Genomic DNA, 17,004 nt, shown 5'->3' with positions numbered 1-17,004 from the left:
GGAGGAGCAGGTAGAAAGACTGTTCTCCTGGGCTTCTGAGGATAGTACAAGAAGCAATGGACTTAAATTCCAGCAGGGGAGGTTTAGGTTGGACATTAGGAAAAACTTCCTAACTGTCTGGGTGGTTAAACACTAGAATAAATTGCTGAGGGAGGTTGTGGAGTCTCCATCACTGGAGATACTGAAGAGCAGGTTGGACAGACGCCTGCCAGGGATGATCTAGACAGTGCTTGGTCCTGCCGTGAGTGCAGGGCAGGGACTTGATCTCCTGAGTCACTTCCAGTCCTAGTGTTCAATGACTCTAATCATTGCCTGCAACAGAGTTAGTTATCACAGCAGCACTCTCACAATTCTCTCAGGCAGACTCCTTTTTAATACAAGCTGTATATATCTCATGGGCTTCATGATTTTTGATTAAGAGCAGGATACATAATATTACATGATCCCAGCCCTTCTGCACGGTTTAACAGCCATGTGTAAAAAAAGGCAAAGAGGAATTTTCCTCCACGGTAGATTGGCAGAGGCTCTGGAGGTTTTTCCCCTTCCTCTGTAGCATGGGGCACAGATCACAGCTGGAGGATTCTCTGCATCTTGGGGCCTTCAAAGTATTTGAAGTCTTCAATATGTGAGATATAGGTGAGAGTATTATTCTGGGGGGGGAATGGGGTGAGATTCTGTGGCCTGCACTGTGCAGGGGGTCAGACAAGATGATCATAATGGTCCCTTCTAACCTTAAAGTCTATGAGTCTATGAGCATCAACCAACACAGGAGCAAACCCTAAGAAGAAATGCTGCCCCACGGTCAAAGGAGAATGGGTGAATGAAAGAGTTGAAGCAGAATCTCAACAATCTCAAGGCCAGATCTGTGTACAGAGCGGGGACATATTCCAGTACAATGCTGATGTGGGCTTGACCGGCTAAATTTGTATTCAGGCTAGAATATCCAGAGATTTCTCCACAGGCCACAAATGGGAAGTGGGAGGTCATTGGACAACATGAAGAAGATTTGTCAAGCAAAACTCATGAATCTGTTGCACATATTCTTAGGGGCAGAAATTCTCATCCCCTGGATTTTGACTTGTGAAGGATGCTCTTAGAAACCAGGATTGAGAAGCAGACGACACTGAAACTGAAGAAAAGAAACATTTAAAGCCAGAAGAACTTTTTGCTTCCAGTACAAATGAACAGCTCCAGAATAGAAATGCGCAAAATATAAATGAGCACATGGAAAAGCACCAGAATGTACAAGCTGGAACAGAAGTTTTGAGGTTTTGGACTCAATCAACAGCATTGTCCATGCAGAAATCATGTCAGCTATTCGCCTGTCTCCCTACCATACACTTATTACTGATGAAAGCACAGCTATTTCTGTCACCTGCATGTGCAGGGCAGAAGACTGTGTTTGGTGGAACGATTCAATTATCTGCTTGGAATGCACAAGCTGCTACAGCTGCTCTCAAAGCCTTTGACACTCTGAATAAGCGGGATCTGATGAAAACAGCGATGTGCACTTCAGATGGTGCTGCAGTCCTGCTAGGGAAAAACAATCGTGTTGCCACACAACTCAAGCAGTGCATCCTACTTTTAACAGCACAACACTGCCTGGCCCATCGAGAAGACCTGGTTTGGCAGAGGCATGGAACCAAGTGCCAGTGCTGAAGACAAGAGAGACACTTTTGAAGACCGTTTATAGAGACTTTTGCAGATCCTCAGTCCGAAGAGGACAATTTGAGGAAATAGCAAATGTCACAGAAAATGAGACCGTATCATTGAAACTTTTTAACTGAAGAAAGGTGGCCATCTAGACATTTTGCTGGAAGTGCTTTGCTGAGTAATTATGTAAATATTTGGACAGGAAATCTCAGAAAATAATGACCCAGCAGCCTGACTAAGTTCTCTGACACTAATTGCCATGTCACTGCAGCTGTATTAAATGATGTCTCGTGAATTAGCAGAACTGACCAAATGCTGGCAGAAGGGCTCTTTAACAACAAATGAGGCTGTGCAGTTAGCAAGGGCCCAGAGCCGCAGGATGAGAGGGCAGGATATTGGAGAAACAGTGTGAAAAATCGAACCGAATCAACCACAACCGATGACCAGTTCAGCAGTGAACCTATTCTATGTTTCATCTCCCTGCTGTGTGAGCCTCTGAGGAAGAGGTTTCCAGAGAATGAACTAAATGAATGGGAAGCTTTTGACTTTGCTTCACTTCCCCCACATCAAATCAGGGGTGAATCTGGCACTGAAAATATTAGCAAGCTAGTTGTCAAATACAGAAACATGTCAGATCTCAGTCAGGTGACATCATCAGCCCAAAGACCAGGGAGGAGGAGGAGCAGTTTGTTGCGAACCAGTACAAGGCTCCAAATACATAATTCCAGATAAACATGAAGCAAAGATGATGACAAATTTGCAGGAAATGGTGACTTTCATGTGACAGAATGCAGGACAATGCAGTGTAGTGTCACAACTGGTACATACATGGGCAACATTTCCAGCTTCCAGTGCTGACTGTGAATGTGGCTTTAGTCTTGTGGAGAATATTGAAACTAAATTATGAACCAGATAGAAAGATCACCTGGGTATGCTAACGAGGATCAATTTTCACTCTGCCAGTGAGGATATGTCTACACTACAAAGTTAATTCGAACTAATGGCCGTTAGTTCGAATTAACTTTCATAGCATCTATACATACAAACTGCTTAATTCGAACTTGGTAAACCTCATTCTATGGGGAATAATGCCTAATTCGAAATAGCTAACTCAAAATAAGTGCTGTGTAGACACTTATTTTGAATTACAGGGCCTCCAGCCCTTCCCAGTTCCCCCTGGTGGCCACTCTGGGCCAAACCAGGAAAACTCCTCTCCTCTCCCCCGGCCCCGGGACCCTTAAAGAGGTAGACTCTTGCCAGATGGCACTTACCAGAGCCAGGCCTGCCAGCAGTCTCTGCCCCTGACCCAGTGGCCCCAGGATGAGCCAGGCAGCCAGTGCCAGCCAGCTCTCCCAGGCCCAGTCCCCCAGCACCCAGGGGCCAGCCAGGGGCCGTAGACGGTGAGCGCCCTCCTGGACTAGTGCAGAGGTCATGGACCTCATTGAGGTTTGGGGCAGGCCCCCGACGTCCACGATCTCTGCACTAGGCAGAGGAACGCGGCCATCTATGGCCACATAGTGGCCACCCTGGCCCGAAAGGGACACAGGCGCACCCAGGGGCAGGTGCGCCTGAAAGTCAAAGAGCTGCAGCAGGGTACGCCAGGGCCACCAGGGGCGGCGCCGCAGCAGGGGCTGCCACCTGCCCCAATTTCCCCACCCTCGACCAACTCGTGGGGGGCGGGGCAGTCCACGCCAGCCCAGGAGGCAGCGAGCCGGGGCTGGAGGGCCCTGACCTGGGCACACCGGAGGGGCCACCGCCAGCTGTTCCGGCACCGCAGTCGGCAGGGTCGTCCAGGGAGGCCATACCACGTAAGTGCTAGCACTGTCCCCTGCCCGGGGGGGACGGCAGGCGGGGGGGAGACCAGGGACGGCGCATGTGGGCCATGCCCCCCATGGATCACACAGCCACCTGTGCATGTGCAAGCACGCGCCATGCCACCCTTGGGCAGGTGGCTCCAGCTGCATGACACCCAGGGGCCATGGCCCAATAGGCACATGCGTGTGTGAAGAGACCTGACACGCTCCCAGCCCCGGGGTGGGACCCAGAAGGATGCTCTCCCTTCACACGCCCCCTCTGCACAGAAGCAGGGGAAATCTCCCCCCCACCCCTGCCACACTATACACGGCACAGGGGCCTGGGTGCCGTCTTGGGGCAGCTCCCAGTCCCGGGGAGAGCCAGACATCCTGACCATGGCCTCTGTGCAAGCACAGCGGCTCTGACGGTGCAGGGCACGGTCACATCATCCACTGTGTCCCCAGGGAGAACTGACCACTTCTTTTCTTTCTCTACAGCTGCACCAGCTGCTCATACCACTCCGCCCGGGACATGCTCCCGCACCTGCAGCCTGCTCTGGGCCACCACCACACGGCAGGAGTACCGGGACCAGCACCTGGGGGCCCTGCGAGCCCTGCACCGCACTGTCCAGGCCTGGATGCTGAAGGACCTGAAGCTCCACCGGGAGCAGCTTGCAGAGGACCGAGCGAGGAACTGTCACCTGCAGGTCCTGCTGCAGAGCATGGTGCCCCGTGCCGGTCCTGCGCCTGCTGCCCCCCAACTACTGTCCCTTCTCCCACTCCTGCCCCCCTCCCACCAATTCCTCCTCAACCTTTACACCCTCCTCCTCAATATCCACACCCCCCACCTCAACCTCTGCACCCTCCTCCCCATCACCCCGGGGATGCCGAGGCCCCCTCCCTCGCCATGCTGGGAGGCGGTTGGCCCAGTGAGACCCCCACCCCTGATCCCTGAGCTTCCCCTCCCCCTTCTTCCCCTTGCTTCCCCCTTCCAGTTCCCTCCTCCCAATTTTCACCCTCCCCTCTCCTACCCTCTCTCCTGTCCTCTCCCGCCTCCTTTCCCCCATCTCCCCACAGTTTCATTTCCCCTCCCCAGTTGTGTTCAATAAAGAGAGCTGTTATTTTTGAAAATACGTGTCTTTTATTTGACATCAGGAAGGGGGGCTAGGGAAGGGTAAGTGGAAGGACGAGAGGAGGGAATGGGGCACAAGCCCGCAGTGGGGCAGACCAGGGAGACTGTTAGCGCTCCTCAGGGTGGAAGCTCTCCCGCAGGGCCCCCTGGATCCTGACAGCCCCTCGATGGTCTTCCCGGATGGCAGCCTGCAGACAGTGCAGCCAGGCCGCTGTCAACGTGTCCGCGAGACGCAGCAGAGTCCCCGGGGGCAGGTCTGGTTCCATGTTGCAGAGTGCCGTGGTGTCCCGAGTGAGGGCAGGCAGAGCACTCGGAGACACAAATGCTTTGCTGTCCCTCAGCGAGGTAGACCAGCAAGCAGAGAAACCTGAGAACTGTCTGTCCAAGATGGGGGGTCGGGTCCCTTTAAGCACAGCCCTCGGCTAACCTGAGGCAGCAGCCCCACACACTAAGTCCGACCCTGATGCCCTGCTGGCACTGGTTCCAGCCAGCCTTACCTTCGATTCAGGGTCCACTGAATGTGGACGTGCTATTTCAAATTAGAAAAATTCCAATTCGAATTAGTTTTTGTGTCTAGATGCGTTATTGCGAATTACCTTAATTCTCATGAACTAATTGAATTAAGTTAATTCGAAATAACGCTGTAGTGTAGACATACCCTGAGAGAGATGGAAACCCTGAGGCTGTGTAGGAACACTGGAAGAATTGGAACGGCAGAAAAGAAAAGGTTCGTCATGATGACTAGCAGCAACTAACTTCCCATCATCAGCTAGAAGCTGTGACTAGTGGTCTTCTAAATATAGCAAAGAAAAGAAGGAATTTTGTGTGTCAAAACCAAAAGTTTAATTTTACGTTTCACAAGTCACAACAACAACAGACTCTCGATGCACTTTTTGCCCATAGAAAGATGCTCACGTTTTTTTTCACATGTGTAAAGCCAAGAGACATAATCTTTAATTTCAAGCATAAACTGTAACAACTATTTCTTTTCACGTGTTAATACGAATGATAACAGAATTTGTTTGGTATGTCACGAAAAAGGTTAATTTTGAGTTATGTCTCAAAGAGAGAAAAACTTCTACGATACCAAATGGCTACTGAAAATTTTGCAATATTTATTTTCTTTGGTTTTGATTTCATATTCAACAAACATTTAAATTCAGGCACCTTGTCAATTTTCCCTTGCTGTCGTATTCTTTCTTCCATAATATTTTAAATATATCTAAGATATTTGTTAGTAACCTGTGGGTGCCACACATCCGAACAAGTGCCCATGACCTCAATATTGACCTGAAACCCCACAGCCAGCGAGGGGTCAAGGTCAAAGTGAGTAACTCTTTGTTCCCATCAAACCCAGTAAATGAAATAAAAGCTTGTTAAGTAGCAGGTTTGAAGCACCGGAAGGACAGATTATCAGGTGGAAATCCATGTAATTCCTGTCAAGCATTTCAAAATCTGGACCTCATTAGCATGGGGGAAAGAACCAGTGACCATTCAATGAGAAGTTTGACACGCTATCATTGAATCAGAAGTTAGGTTACCAAAAAATTGTGACCTAGCGCAGGGGACTGGAGTGCAGGGCTTTGGGATGTGACCTGGGTAGGAGGGGATTGTGATCTGGGGCAGGAGATTGGGAGGGGGGATGGATGCAAAGGGGGACAGGGAGTTTGGGTATGTTGAGAGGAAGGGGCAAAGAGTTGGGGCAGGAAAGGGATGTGGTGCCAGAAGCAGGCTGTGGCCAAGAGACTAGCCTGCCTACCTGGCCACTGTTCCATGAATAACTGAGCCAGGAGAGGGGGGGGGGGGTGGTTATTATTAGCTGCATGATATTCCAACAAGCAGTTTGCATTGGCTAGTTTCTGCCAGAAACTGGCAAATGGGAATATGCTGAGGGCGGGGAGGCTCCTAAAACATCCCCCCTCCCCTCCGTGTTCCTGCCTGGTTTGCGTGGCTAACTGGGGAGCCTGGCTGGGGCTCCCTGCTGCCTCCGTGGGCCAGATCCAGTGCACAGGCCGTATTTTGCCCAGGACTGTCTTAGCAGAAACACTGGTCACCATCTATTTTCTATGCTTCTTAGCGGGGCCTGCTCTTAAACCCCACAGCTTTGTGCTCAGAACGTTGGGACTCTGGCTACAGACAGGGGCCCAGTTGAGAATGAGTAACCCTCTGCTCCCATCAAAGCCAGTAAGAGAAATAAAAGCTTGTTAAGTAGCAGCTTTGAAGCACCGGAGGGACGGATTATCAGCTGAAAAGACATTTCATTCCTGTCAAGTATTTCAAAATCTGGAACCTATTAGCATGGGGAAGGAACCAGAGAACATTCAATGAAGAGCTTTACACACTACTTAGAACATCAAATCAGAACGTAGGTCACCAAAAAAATGATAAAGAAATCACAGCCAAGACTCATGACAAAATGAGGTAGCAGTTTATTTCAATCCGTTGCCTAGAATGGAACCTCACTGGTTATTTACAGAGATATTTTATAGTCTGGAGGGGGTAGAGAGGAATTTGTATGGAGTTTTGCATTTCTGAGAGAACTAGCCACATGAGAGCCTGGCCCTGGCAGTAGAGCGGTATCATTTTCACTAGAATTCAAATGGCACTTTGTTATTTCAAGTCTGCACATTCTGAGCTGGATGTTGTCCGAACACACGGATATTGGACAATCATTACTTGAGACCAAACATTTCTCTGCCCACCCTGAAGGCCGGGGATGCGTTAGGGGCACCTCCAAGAGGAATAAGCGTCATGGAGACATAAACCCAAATTCTACTCAAGTTTTGTGATGTTCCCTTTAGGTAAGAAACATGGAAATTCGCCCCCACGAGTCAGCAGTGAGAGAAAATCATCCCCATCTGCCTCAGGAGCGCGGGAAAGGCTGAGGCAGGAGGAGAGGGGAAGATGCTCTGAGTCAAATCAAAACGGAGTGTTGGGAAGCGCCTGTTGCAGCCCCAGCCCCCACCCGTCCCTAGGCCGAGGAGGCACCAATCTCTGTGGTGGGCTGGGAAAGGCTCCGGGAATTACCTTCTGTACAGACTCATCCTCTCTCCAGCGCCCGCGGGGACAGCGGCTGCCTGAGGTTCTTGACAGAGGCTCAGTTCTCGTCTCTCGGATCCTTGGGCGCCGGCCGTTGCCAGCCAGTTGGACTGGAGGCAGGACAAGAACGCTGCAGCCACAGTCTTTGTTGCTGTCACACATGACATCACAATACACTCAGGCCTCCATCCAGAGACCAGCCCCCCCGCCCAGGTAACTCTTCTCCCATCCCACAGCCAGGCCTGGGGCAGCGCGGACACCCACAGCTGGCTTGTACTGGAAAGCTACTGGGAAGGAAGGCAGGAGGCAGAACCTTCCCTTGGCCTAGCCCTGCCCCCTCCCCTCCATGCACGGTGGGTCCCACTGAGGGACAACAGAAATTCCCAGGGGTGGGGGCTGTGACTGTTGAGGAGCTGGCTGCGGTGGGCTCAGGGCGCTCTGCTTTTCGGGGAGCAGCCTCACGCAGACAAAAGCTGCCTTTCTTCTCTCGCTCTGCCTGAGCAGGGGAGGAAAAAGACACTCTCCTTCGAGCAGGCGTTGAACCAGACACCCAGGGGTAACTTGCTGAGTCCACCACTCTGCAGCTGAGCTACTGTTATTGTGTTTACTGCTTTGCCCTTAATAATGGTGGAGGGAGTTAGGACGAGGCAGCAAAATCTGATAGCCCTGGGGTGGGACCCAGAATGGTGGGTTCTGGGTCTTGCAGTATTGTGAGATATGTGCCCCTCCCCTCGAAAGGGGGCACCCAGTTTGTGGCATGGCTGAGTCATAAAGAAGACCCTGCAGCACCTGTAGAGTGGGGGCGGGGATCTCCTGACAGACAAGGCACCCTCAGAAGAGGGCATCTGAGCTCTGCAAACTAATTCCTGGGGCAACCAGCAGGTGGCGCTGCCCTGGGGAGTGAACCCCATTGCAGGGCCTAAGCCCTTTCTGACCAACCTCCACTAAGCAAGACCCAGCTGCTCTGTCAGTTCGTGGGGGGATCTGGTACTTGCTGGAGACGTGTGTCAGCGGCAATGCAGTACAAAGGTGACTGGGGCACTTTGCAGCTCCCACCGCTCCCTGACCGTCCTTTCCCTTGCGGCAGACAGGGAAGGCTCCAAACAAGACGAGGCCGAGGAGCAGTAATTCTCCCTGCCGTGTGAAACCTGCTCTCCTGCCTCTTGGTGCTGGGCCCCAGGGCAGGGTACAGGGAGTCACCGTCCATCATCCTGTGCCAGGGAGGTTGAGAGGGCTCCGTGCCCATTTGCACAAGGCCACAGGCAGCGGCACAGACCAGTGCCCCATGGAAATGGGGCTGGAGTGGCTGCCTGCTCAGGTGGGACTGTGGAAGCCCCAGTCTCTTACCCCGGGTCAAATGGATCCAGCAGTGTTTAACCTCCCACACAGACCCCCAGCCAGGCACAGGGTGGGGGGGCTCCACTCACGGGCTGGAATGAGGAGCAGCAATCAGGCAGTGCCAAGCACCCGGAGCTCAACTGGAGACAGGGGGCCAGATCCCAGCTGGGTCAATGGGCCCCGGGTCCATGGGTGGCCATGGGGTGGGGCCAAATCCCCACAAGCAGGAAGGCTGCTGGACCCGCCGGCCATGGGGCGGAGAGGGGAGGTTGGGAGGATGCTGATCCTGCGCAGTTTGCAGCCTGCGTGAATGTGGGGGGGCATTTAGCAGAGACCGACGCGCCCCGTCCAGCCCAACACACGGTGCTCGGCTGGGTGCCAGTGGCTCACCCACCCGCTGGCTCACCCCCAGCGCCAGCCAGCGCCGGGTTCCAAGCGCACCGCCCAGCACACGCCCCCCCAGAGAGCGGCTGTCGCTCTCGGGCGCCGCCCGGCCCCCAGGCTCTGTCTGGCCAGAAGGTTCCATTCAGGCTCCGGGGCGGAGCCAGCGAAGCCCAACCTGAAACTTTCCCCTGCTGGGGGGGACGGAGCCTCCCGAGTCGCCTCTGGAGCTTGGTTTGCACCTGTCAGGCCCTAGCCCAGGCAAAGCCCAGCTGCAGCTCCGCCAGCTAAAGCAGGAACAGGATGTTACTCTGGAAGGCAGCTGCCAACCGGCCACATGGAGTCGGGCCTGGCCACCACAAGGATGCTGAGCCTGATCTAAGCTCCACCGCTCCACAGCCGGACAGAGCCACCGGGACCAGGACGGGTGCTGGGTGCAGTGTGATGCGAAGGGGCTCTCCAGCATAGCGCTGGTCGGCACCCCACAGCTCAACAAGATGTGAGGCCAGCGTGGGGCCCCCAGTGCCAGGGCTGTGGCTGAGGTTACGTTCCTGTCTGCAGCACAGCTACCAACTGAATCAGAGGGCAAACTGCATGACAAGTGTGTCCTCATTTCCCTCTTCCTGCTGGATCCCAAATGCTGCCCACCCCTCGGACGTGTCTTTGGCCCCCAGAGTGTGTGATGCCTGGCACAGGGCGGTGGGTGTCCAGCGGGTACTGAAGCTACTTCTAGACCTCAGGAATTTGTTGGAGAGGCAATGCTGCTGAAAGGGATCTAGGAAGGAGTACTACTGAAAGGGATCTAGGGGTCATAGTGAACCACAAGTTAAACATGAGTCAACTATGTGACACTGCTGCCAAAAAAGCAAACATGATTCTGGGATGCATTAATACGGGCTGGATAATAATTTTTTGCTGTGGGCCTGTGACGGGGCATTTGCCCTGCACTTGCCCTTTAAGGGCAAAACCCCAGCCTTGAGCAAGGGCTGCGAGCAAAGCCCCAGCTGAGGCAGTTCTAGCTAACCAGGGCCCAGCTGGTGGCCATATAAAGGAGGACTCCAGGAGGCAGAGGGAGAACTGAGTGGTGGTGTGGAGAGTAGTAGGGGCCTGACTGCCAGGGAAGCAGGTGGTTTCCTGGAGGTAGGGCAGATCTGGGGAAGCGGTGGCCAAGCAAGGCCCCAGGCTGCAGAGCCTGAAGCAAGGCCTTAGGCTACTTGTGAGGTAGTGAGGCAGCCATGCTAGGCAGGGGCAGCAGGTCCACACTGCTTTGCCAGCGCTGAGTGGCCATTCCCGACTGTAGTTTGCCCCTCAGGGCTAGATGCAGACTGGCAGGGGGTCACTGAGGCAAGGTGGGTGCAGGGGACCTGGGTGAAGGGATTGGGGTGCCCTGGGAAGGGAGAACCCTGAAGTGCAAGCAGGATAAACACCAACCTCTGGAAGGGGGCTCAGACACTGGAGTGGGCCCTGCTGGAGGGCAGTGTCCTGGGGAGGATGCCAGGAACAAAGAGAAACATGGGGAGACCCCAGCTAGAGGGAAGTGTCCGGAGAGCCAAGCAAGCTAATTCCCAAGACTGGAGGCATCATGGTGATGAGTCTGCCCAGTGTCAGGCCACTTCAGAACTGTTTGAAGCTCTTTCTAGATCTTCTGGAATAGCTTTTCCCAAAATAAGCTTGCAGTGCGGCTGTACCCTAAGAAAGAAGAGGATTTCTATCATGCAGATCCGGCTGGCCCTTTAGCACTAGACCGCAGTGTTAGTGAGTGGGGAGAGGCAGGGTTTACTTTCATTTAGGAACAAGCTTTCAGAAGTTGGTGACTCTTATATGGCATCTTGTAGAGATGAGGCTGTTCACAATAGGGTGGTGGTCTATTGGGGGGACCAGTGATTTTTGCAGGGGGGCACTTTACAAATTTTGGGATGGGGTCATGGCTGGCTCCACCTCATGAAGGGCTGGGGCTTTGGGCAGAATGGGCAGGGCTGGAGACTTGTCTCTCCCCAGAGTTGTCTGGGGCCAGAGGCTTTGAATGAAAACACAGCAAAGGGCTCATGGCCTTACGGCTACTGCAGTGCCTGGGAGCTGCCCACAATTTCTGCAGCTATTTAAAGGCATCGCAGCTCTGACTCCTGCTGGTTTAGCCCTATAGCCGTGAGCCACAAGCCTTTTAAAAAGGATCCTGCTGCCTGAGCCACTGCCTGGAAACTCGGGGGCAGAGGCAGCAGGATATAAACAGAAAGCAGCCAGATGCAGTCCACAGGCCAGATTGAAGTGTTAGGTGGGCTACATCTGGCCCCTGGACGTACCCTTCATGTTTGTAGGAACCAACGTTTCTGCCCTGCCCCAACACACTTCTTACCAAATTAATAATAATCCTAACAACTTACCCTTTCTAAACGTCTTCCAATCAGAGTATTTCTGAGCACGTTATGAACATTCTTGAATTAGGCAGCATAATCTGCTGAGAGGTGGGTCAGATTCTCGATCCCCTCTTTTACACGACAAACTGAAGCATACGGAGGTTAAGAGAAATTACCCAACTAACATAGCAGTTCAGTGGCAGAGCTGGAAATGGAACCCAGAAATCTTCTTCCCAGCACGTCTGATCCATTATCCCACATGCTCATCTCAGAACTAGGAACAGAACCCACCTGTCCTAGTCTTTAGCCACCAAGACCATTTATTTCCTGATGGAAATGGGGAAGAGAATGAGGTACTGCTCTCTGCTCTGTGCCAGCAGCACCTTCTTTCAGCTTCTTTTAGAATCCTGGTTCTTTTCAGTAGGTTTCTTCCTGCACTGGAACCCTGAGCTGCTACAAGTTACTGTCTAGATGGCAAGTTCCACCAGTCACTCTGAAGAGCTTTGTTGGGAACAGGGGAATGAGGGAAAGGAGATGATGGCATGAGCCAAATGGAGCAGAGGTGAGGAGACAGACTGTAGGTGAAGGGTGGAGTCAGGGCAGAGGAAGGGGAGAGGGAGCATTACAGGTGCACCATTAATGGCATGGGATTTGCTAACTTCTGATCATGGTGCACTGTCCCAACTATAACTGGGTCAGAAATGCAGCTAATCTTCTATCCGGAATGAGACTGTCCCAGCTCTTCTAATAAAGTGCATTTTGTTGGGCTATTGTGTACGCTACCCTGAGATTCTAGTTGTCTGGGTGAGGGTATTGATACTTGAATGAGTTGAGCTGCCCTGTTCTTGGAGTGAATTAGATGGGTATTGGCTGTCACCACTGCTCTGGTGAAATGCGACTGGGTTTAGCACTCCAGAAACCTCAAATTCTCTCGTATCACAAAATAGATTTTTATTCTGATGTTCTGAATGGTGTTAATAGATGAAATTACATGTGTGTATGAAGTTGGGTTTTTCAAATCTGTTTTGAAATCCAGTGACTTCATCCGATCATACTAGCACCTGCTTAGCACATTAAAACTAGCAATTAAAACCAAATCCCTGATCCTGTACGGAAGGGCAGTTTTTGAGACTTTGGCTGCAGAACTGTAGTGGCTGCGTATTTCATTCCCTATTTATTCAAGTGCAATCTCCACACCCAAGAATGCCCACGTGAAGCACTGTGGGCCCCTCTTCTATAGGCTAAAAGGGGCAAAGAGTAGATGAAAATGGTTCATTTTTGCCCATCGTAGAACTGGAAGGGACCTTGAGAGGTCATTGAGTCCAGTCCCCTGCCGTCATGGCAGGACCAAGCCCTGCATCCGCACTTGCACCCTTGACGCACCAGTCCCAGGAGCGATACAGGTTGAAATCTCCATAGCTCTTCCTGCTAGAGAGACTCGCCAAAGAAAAGGGCCTTCGGCCCCTCATTTCCTTACCCTCTGAATGGGGGACATGCAGCCTGGGGAGGCAGCCAGGGCAGGCCTGAGCACCACAGGGGCTTAAAGGGAACTGCCCTGGCCCAGGTGCTATGGGGCTCCATGGTATCTTTTTCATCCTGCATTGGAGCAGCTGGCCCCCGTAGAGGGAGACTCTGAGCAGAGGTTTGGGCCACAGCGTGTCCCTCAGAGGCAGAGCTTCTGCAGGCACCTGGAGAATTCCCTGCCGAGGGGGATTTGGGCCTGGTTCCAGTTCAGAACTTTGTCTTCTCAACCAGTGGTTCCCTGACCCGCTACTTTAGATCAGCTGGAACTTCCTCAGGCCTGGCCCCGTCTCCGATGCCACTTTTACCTCACCACAGCCTCCTCCCCACTCCCTGTCCCTCCTCTTGATCCCTGAGCCCTGCCCCCTCATCATACAGAGCCTCGCTCACTATCCTCCCCGATCCCTCCTTGCACCCGCCGCCCCGGCCTGTCACCAACTGACCCTCGTGTCCTTCCCAGCTCCTGCAGGAATCATGGCTCCTCCGGACAATGGATGGGCCCTACCTCCAGGAGGGGGATGGGTTTTCCAGCCAAGTGTCACGCGAGCCAGCACTTCTCACTCTCACAGGACAGCATCATTGCTCCCCAAGCTGGGCCGGCTGCAGGCTGCACTGCTGTAGGCAACAGAGGGGGAGGGAGCCCCGGCTCATTTCCCATTCAGAGGCCTCATTGAAAGAGCCGAGAGGGGAGGGGAGAATGAAGGGCTGGCAGTGAAGTTGCCCATGTGGGGAGAGCACAAGAGTAGAAGCCAGGCTGATCCCCAGATTCCCTCCCCTCACATTTCTAGGGGTGGCCTGGAAATGCCCCTGCATCCCCGTCATTCCCTCTCTGTAACATGTGGCCAGTTTTCTCTGCAACCCCCAGAGAGGACAGGGGAGGACAGTTCCAATGTCTGAGGGCCTTGGCCATTCTGGGCATGGATTGTGCTGGAGAGAAGGAAGGGGCCCAAAGTTTGCTCCCTGGAGGCGAGGAAGGAAGGTGGGATAGGTCGGTGGAGGGGGATGGGCCATGGCCTGCTGCCACAGACAAGGCGTAGGGACCAGGGGTTCAGAACCTCCCTTCAGAAAACTGCTTCCCTACTGAACAGACTGGTCCCTCCTGTCATCAGCAGTCCACATCCTCTCAGAGTCCTTCTCCGTGTCCTTGGGGTCCCCCTTAGTTCTCTGGAACGCAGCAGAGCCCTGCACCAGTCAGCGAGCTGGGAAGTTCAGCGAGGCCGTTGGGATGAAGTCGGGGAGGTCAGGAGTTAGCAAAAGGAAGGTGTCGTTGGCATTGCGGTTTGGGGACTTGGAGTGGATGTGCTCTTGGCTGCGGATAAACGTTCACAGGGAGGTGAAGCCCACCATCTTGGTCAGGTAGTCTGTGAGTGTCAGTTCCATAGTGTGGCCATTTGATTCAGGAAATTCTACAGTGAAATCCCTGGTAATGGCTGCCCCTGGCCAGGGCAGGGTCTCAAAGCATGAGGTGAGAAGCTTGCTGCCTTGATGCAAGGGCAGAAGTCATGAGACAACTCACGTCTGAATTTCAGCTCACACCCGGCACCACCAAATGAAGCAGGAGCTTAGGCAGGAGGTTCTGAGGCCCCCGAAGTGCCCTGCCCTGCGGGGGAGTTGTCCTTGTTCAGATGCTGTAGCTTCAACCGGGGACATCCTAGCAGAACAGACAGTCTTCAAATGGCGATTTAATCAGACCCCACTAGTTCTCAAGGGTCCCCTAGTTTTGGTCTGTGGGGTGTGCTTCCAGAATGGTTTGCAGAGGCGTTCAGCGGGTGCTGGGGGCCAGGCCTGGGAGGCATAGGCCGTATTGATGTGTCTAGTGCATGGTGAATGCTGCAGCTGGAACGTGGCCCTTCAGAACCGATGCAGCAGTGGAGGCACTTCTGAGCTGTGAGAGGGCTTGTTGGGCCTTGGACAACCGGACAAAGGTGGCAGCCCTGTGGAGGGGAGCTCTTGTGGGGCTCTTTATTCTGAGAACAGAAACAGCAGTAAACTGGAGAAGCCTAGGAAGAATTGCTCTTCTTGACTACTGCCAACTTCCCCCAGTTGTGAATGGCTTCCACCTTGTTGGATCAGTCTTCACCCCTGCTGGGGAGAGGAAGTCCCTAACACCTCTGTGGAGAGTTGGCTGGAGGTACGTGCGTCCAGTTTTGTCTAGAGACCATGCTGCTGCAGCCTCTCCATGTGCTGCTCTCCATGTGCTGCTCCAAGATAGATGACATACTGGATAGCAATGTGTGGCTCTGGCATGTCCCCAGACACATCATGGAGCAAGTGTTGTGGATTCGGGGGCCGATACTTAACCCAAGTTAGTGACAGTTAAAATGTCCATAATGTGTGTTAATATCCGTCTTCCATTTGTCCCCTGCCTGAATGAGTGTTGGACTGAAGTCCTTACGGGCTCAGGTTTACGAATACCTGCCCTGATTTCACATGAGCCAACAGTGGTGGGAGTGAGAGAGGGACATAATGGTTCCAAACTTGCACTTTGTGTGGACAGCCAGCCCTGAACAGAGGCCGAGTAGGGTCCCCCACTTCTCCTTATTGGTGAGTCGGTGTCCAAGATCAGTGCAGGTAGAGCCACTATTTCTGGTTCAGAAATACAGCCAAAGGCAACTTTCAGAAGGCTTCAGGTTGGGGCCGGTCATCGTACTGGGGTGGAGGCACAGAGTCTGCATGTCTCGTGTGTCCACAGAATGTGGGAATTGATCGGGAATACCCGGTGTCCAAGCCAAAAATGGTGGAGTCATTCCAGGGAGGGAGGCTGGTTCCGGAAACCCAGACACTTTCAGTCACCTCGATTGTGCTCCAGTGGTGAGGCCATGGCTCCCAGCTGGTGTGATGTCCCCTGACAGGTGAAGAGCCTGCTTCTCTGCAAAAGGTTTCACCACCTCCTGTTACATGCTGTGTCTGATAATCGGGCCTAGTGGCTGGAGAGTAAGTCGCAGCAAGATGCAGGATTGCGCCTGGGCTAAGCATGGTGCCAGAATCCGGGTATATGCCACGGTCAAAACCAAGATCAGAGTCCAGAATCAAAGCCAGAGCCCGAGTGCAGGCCAGAGGTCGAATCCGGGTGGTCAGATCAAACATCGGCCAAATCGAAGTGAAGCCACAGTCCAGAAGCAGGCGGGGAAAGTCAAAACCAGGAAGTCAAATCCAAGGGCTTGGTGGGGAGGAGGAGGAGGCCAGGCTGGAGCAGGTCATCAGTGGCCTCTCTGCCTAGGAATGGAAGGAGAGTGGGATGACAGATACCTCTGGGCCTGGGCTGGGATCCAGGCCACGGCTAGTCTAGGTGGACGCTCTGTGCTAGGCCCTCTTCAATCCACAGCCAGAGCGTCCCGAGCAGGAGGGGAAGCTAAAGGGGATTTGGGAGCAGAGGGAAGACCCGACCCCCTCCCGAGGAAGAGGCTTCCTCTCAGTTCTGAAGGATCTCTCTCCGTCCCCCCAACCCTTCTCCCCATGGACAATGAGACCGAGCAGTACCTGCAGCAGAGCGTGGGAGCTGCTGGCCACATGAAGGGGGGGCCCATCCGGGGTGACCCACGGCGCACAGCCCCTGCAGTGCCTTGGGCACCTGGCGCGAGCAGCAGATGTAGAAGAGGGGCGCCAGGACCTTAGGTGTTACATCCTGCTGCAAGGGGGCCAGGGTCAGTCAGACTCGGCCAGCCATGGCAACAAAGGGTATTCACAGTTCCTAGAGCCAGCCAATCTCCCACCCACCCCCTCCCATTTCCGAGGGTCAGATTCCCCCACCCCACCCTCGAGATGGCCCTCCAACCCCCCACCCCACCACAGT

The sequence above is a fragment of the Pelodiscus sinensis genome, chromosome 12 (assembly GCF_049634645.1).
Source record: "Pelodiscus sinensis isolate JC-2024 chromosome 12, ASM4963464v1, whole genome shotgun sequence".
Taxonomy (NCBI): domain Eukaryota; kingdom Metazoa; phylum Chordata; order Testudines; family Trionychidae; genus Pelodiscus; species Pelodiscus sinensis.
This window is presented reverse-complemented; position numbering follows the sequence as displayed.